Source organism: Lepidochelys kempii, chromosome 27 (assembly GCF_965140265.1).
Source record: "Lepidochelys kempii isolate rLepKem1 chromosome 27, rLepKem1.hap2, whole genome shotgun sequence".
Lineage (NCBI taxonomy): Eukaryota > Metazoa > Chordata > Testudines > Cheloniidae > Lepidochelys > Lepidochelys kempii.
Window position 1 is genome coordinate 18,346,554 of NC_133282.1, and position 4,814 is coordinate 18,351,367.

Genomic DNA, 4,814 nt, shown 5'->3' on the forward strand with positions numbered 1-4,814 from the left:
ACAGGAAAACCCACCCAGCCAGGGCTGCTGGGAGCCGAGCCCCGGGCTGTCCCTGCCCCATCCCCTTGCAGACACTCTCTAGGGTTGAACAAGACCCAGAAAAGGCTGCAAGGTTCCTGAAAACGCCTGCCCTTGCTGGGAGCCGGCCCTGGCGCGGCCAGGAGATGGGGCTGGAGTCTGGCACAGGGCATGTAGGGGATGCTTCTCACCCCAGCCTATGCCAGCCAGAGCCCGAGGAAGGGACAGACGCCGTGAGCCAGTGCCTGACAGGCGGGGTGGAGCTTCCTGGTGCAGCTGCGTCCAGCCGCGGGGTTTCCAGCTCCCCTCTGGCAGCAGCTGGTGCGGGGCCAGACAGGCCGCAGGGCCCCAGGCTGGCAGCTCCTCTCTGCCCCATGCGGCTCCCCCCCGCCCTGGTTCTCTGGCAACGTCCCCAGCTGGGACTGCAGCGGCTTTGTCTCTGGCCCCCGTTCGTTCCTGTGCGGGGCGTCGAGGCTGTGCACCGCGGCTCTGTCAGCGCTGGGAGGAAACCTCAAGGCTGAGCCGCCCTCCTCCCAGCTCCCCAGGCCTCGCTGCATGCAGAGCCCTCCCAGGGGAACCCCCTGCCCACATCAGCGTTGGCGGGGGAGCGCGGGGGGGTTTCCCTTGGGCCCTCCCCACAGCCCAGCCTGCTCCCCCAGGTGTCCCCACGATCAGTGCTTGGGCTGGGAGTTGCAGAGGGCTGGCAAGTGCGGCACTGAGCCGGGATGGGGCAGTTCCCGCCAGTGACAAAGGCCTCTCCTGTTCCAGGGTTTGGGGCTATGGGCTCCCCAGGGGATCTCAGACCCACAGCTGGAGCCGGGATCCAGCTGTTCCCCAGCATGGCAGTAAGAGCCCCCCGTTCTGGGCTGGCGCCGGTTCCTTCTCCCGCTTCCGCGGGCTCTAGGGTGTTTGCCTGTCGGGGACTGTTGGGGGGAAGTGGTGCTGGGAGGAGCTGGGCCAGGCCAGCCTGTTTCGACCCCCCAGGCCCGTGTGCTGGATGGTGGATGCGCTGGGTAAACAGGGAGAGGGTAGGGAGGGGATGCCAAGCCACGGTTCCCTCAGCTGGGGCCAGGACTGAACCCACTGGGTCGGTACAGTTTGACAGGCCACCCCCCGCCCCAGCGTTCCTAACTCTGAATCCCCCACCCCTAGTGGAGGGGCGATGGGCACTCACTGTGCTGGTAGCTGTGATTCCCCAGGGGCCAGGCTGGGGAGAGACATGTGATTGCTGTGTGCCTCAGTTTCCCCGTAACATGGGAGTGATGGAGCTTACCTGCCCCATTAGGGAGGGTAAATCCACAAATGTGTGTAAGGCTCAGGACGGGGCATGGAGATGGGTGTCCAGCCAGCCTGGGGTGGGTCACTGCTGGGGTCTGGGTACAGGAAGGGGGGAGCTGAGTACACAGACATGGGGGGAATGACAAAGGGAGTCGGGATTCGCAATGAGCCACCTTCCCCTAGAGGGGTTTCTGGGGTTGCTGAGCTTCTGCCATGTTCTAAATGTCCAGCCCACTTCCTGAGAAAGCAAAACAAAACACTCCCTGGTTTTATGTAGGACCTACGTTATTGGGAGCGAAATCACAATGAGCAGGTGCATTTTGTTGCCTATTCCCAGGGGCCCCCGACGCTCTCTGGCAAACTTTGATTCAGCCTTTTTTAAACCGCAGCCCACACATGGAGCTGGCAACATGGGGAGCGTGCTCGGCTCCCACCTCCTTCCCTGGCTGCATCTGTCTCCCACGAGCTGGAGCCAGAATATGGGTCGGGTCCTGACGCTGCCCCTAACTCGCTGGGGGGCTTCTGGCAGTCGCTGGCCCTCCCTGGCCTCTGTCCCTGCAGCTGGAGCCTGGGGGCAGTCGCTCGGGGGCGGGGGGCACAGCCTGGCAGAATGTGGGAGTGGCACTGAGTGATGTCCCAGGCCACGTGGGGGCTGGGCTCGCTTGGTGCCAGGCTGGGCCAGCCTATGTGTATAGTGGGGGGGCTGAGAGCCATTGAACCAAACTGGAAACCCTGGATATGAAGGAAACTACTTCAAGCCAGGAAGTGCCGCAGCCCCACCAGGTCCAGGACCTATGCCCCTCCGCCCCCCGCCTGTTTTCCGCAGGTCTTTGTTCCTCTGACAAGGGGAAGGTTTCCCCCCATTGTGCTGGGGCACCAGTTTCATGTGGGTGAGGGGTGGATGCTGCCCCCGGTGGCTGGATCCCCCCGCCCTGCACGTGGGGCAGAGCCCAGGCTCCCTGCCAGCCAGCAGCAGCTGGCGCCCCCGGGCCGGTGCCCTTCGCCCCAGTCCGTCCGTGGGAAACACACTCCACGCTTGGCCTTTTAGAAAAGAAACTTTATTGGTCGGGCTGCTCACCAGGATGCAGTCATAGAAAATGGATAAAGCTCCGCCCGCCTCCCATGGCCCCCAGCTCATCACCTTGAGCTCGGGAGGGCCCAGGACTCGCGCTCTGCCCCGTGGACCCGCTCGGCTCCCTCCCTCCGGGGTCAGAGCTGCTTAGTGCGGTACCAAACCCTGGTGGCCTTGGGCCGCTCAAGCCAAGCGCCCGTCTGTGCCCTGGGAGTTGCTTACTCTGCTTCTCCGTAAGAAAAATATATCTGTAAAAAACAATAGATGGGCCCCTGGAAACAGACAGAGGGTGAACAGCCCCCTGCCCTGGCCACTCCTTCGCCAGCTGGCACCTCCCCTGCCATGGGCTGGGCTGCACAGGGGGGATGCAGCGCGGCTCGGCAGGGTGAGTGCGGGGCACAGCCAGTCACTGGGTCCCCACGCACATGCTGAAGGAATGGCCCTAGGCAGAGGGGCGAGGGCTCAGCCTGCCCTGGGCTGGGGGGCTGCAGAACATCTGGTTTCTCCGCGAGCTCCCGTGGCAAACAGTGAAGGGCAGCTCCGGCAGTGAACAAAGATCCCAACCGAGGGCAAGCAAGGCTCCCCTGCCCCCTGGGGACTGCCACTGCCTGGGGCCTGGCATCCCCCCGCAGTGGTGGTGCCATCATGGGGTTGGCAGGGAAGGGCAGAGCATGGCAAAGGCCCAGCCAACCCCATCTCTTCCTGCCCATCCGTGGGGGCAGCACAGGGGTCCAGAGATGCCTTCTCGTGGCTTAGAGAGAACCCACCAGGGAGCCAGGCACAGAGCCCAGGTGCTGGGGCCGTGCCCACTTTGGCCTGGGCATGGCTGGGCAGGCCGTGAGCTTTGCTGCAGGGGAAGGACCCCGGGGGTGGGAGGGGGACGGGCAGTAAGAAAGAAAATGCTCTTAACAAAGAAGCAAGTTTATATATTGTGGCTCCGTTAACAACAAACCTCTGCTCTCCTGTGTGTCACATGGCAGTCAGGACGGCGGCCGCGTGTGCCAGGGGCTGGGCTGTGCCCAGCGGGTCTGAACTAAGGGAAGGATGGGCACAAACACAAGCCAAACCACCCGGTGTCCCCTGCCACCTGAGGGGCTGCAAAGGGGCAGGGTGGGGGTTGGGAATTGCCAGCCCCAAAGCCGACGTCGGCTGGTCAGGAGACACACCGTGTCCCAGCACACGCGGCCCCTCCCTCCGTGCTGCCAGGGCTGCAGGGAGCCCGCTAAGCAGCTGCGGTGCGTGCGGATAGGAAAGCTGGAACAGGCGCTTGGCGAACTGCGCTGGGCATCTGACATCAGCTATGGAAGTGAGAATGGCAGCAAGCGGGGAGGCTGGGGGGATATGCAGGGCCCTGAGCCTGAGCCGTGCCGGGACTCCCTGCAGAGACTCAGCTGCTCAGGATCAGGCCCACAGACCCGTGTCAAGGCTTCTCTCTGGCTGGCCAAGAGCCCTCCTTGCTCTGTCCCCTTTCTGTGGCATCAGCACGTTCTCTAGCCCTCCTGGAAATGAGTCACAGCCGCACCCTGGGCCCTCCAGCACCCCCACCTGCACCCTCCCCCAGCCAGTGACCATGCAGCTCCCCCGGCCTGCACCCTCCCCTGGCCTGCACCCTCCCCCAGCCAGTGACCATGCAGCTCCCCCGGCCTGCACCCTCCCCTGGCCTGCACCCTCCCCCAGCCAGTGACCGTGCAGCACCCCCGGCCTGCACCCTCCCCTGGCCTGCACCCTCCCCCAGCCAGTGACCATGCAGCTCCCCCGGCCTGCACCCTCCCCTGGCCTGCACCCTCCCCCAGCCAGTGACCATGCAGCTCCCCCGGCCTGCACCCTCCCCCAGCCAGTGACCATGCAGCTCCCCCGGCCTGCACCCTCCCCTGGCCTGCACCCTCCCCCAGCCAGTGACCATGCAGCTCCCCCGGCCTGCACCCTCCCCTGGCCTGCACCCTCCCCCAGCCAGTGACCGTGCAGCACCCCCAGCCTGTACCCTCCCCTGGCCTGCACCCTCCCCCGGCCTGCACCCTCCCCCAGCCAGTGACCATGCAGCTCCCCCGGCCTGCACCCTCCCCTGGCCTGCACCCTCCCCCAGCCAGTGACCGTGCAGCACCCCCGGCCTGCACCCTCCCCTGGCCTGCACCCTCCCCCAGCCAGTGACCGTGCAACTCCCCCGACCTGCACCCTCCCCCGGCCAGTGACCATGCAGCTCCCCCGGCCTGCACCCTCCCCCGGCCTGCACCCTCCCCCAGCCAGTGACCGTGCAGCTCCCCTGGCCTGCACCCTCCCCCAGCCAGTGACCATGCAGCTCCCCCGGCCTGCACCCTCCCCTGGCCTGCACCCTCCCCCAGCCAGTGACGGTGCAGCACCCCCGGCCTGCACCCTCCCCCGGCCTGCACCCTCCCCCAGCCAGTGACTGTGCAGCTCCCCTGGCCTGCACCCTCCCCCAGCCAGTGAC

General features: G+C 65.8%; 1 protein-coding gene across 1 annotated transcript in view; it reads left to right on the plus strand.

Annotated features, from left to right (window-relative positions):
- The window catches only part of ATP6V0A1 (ATPase H+ transporting V0 subunit a1), a 192,822-nt gene that overhangs the window by 105,013 nt on the left and 82,995 nt on the right, over nt 1–4,814 (plus strand). The window lies entirely within an intron of this gene.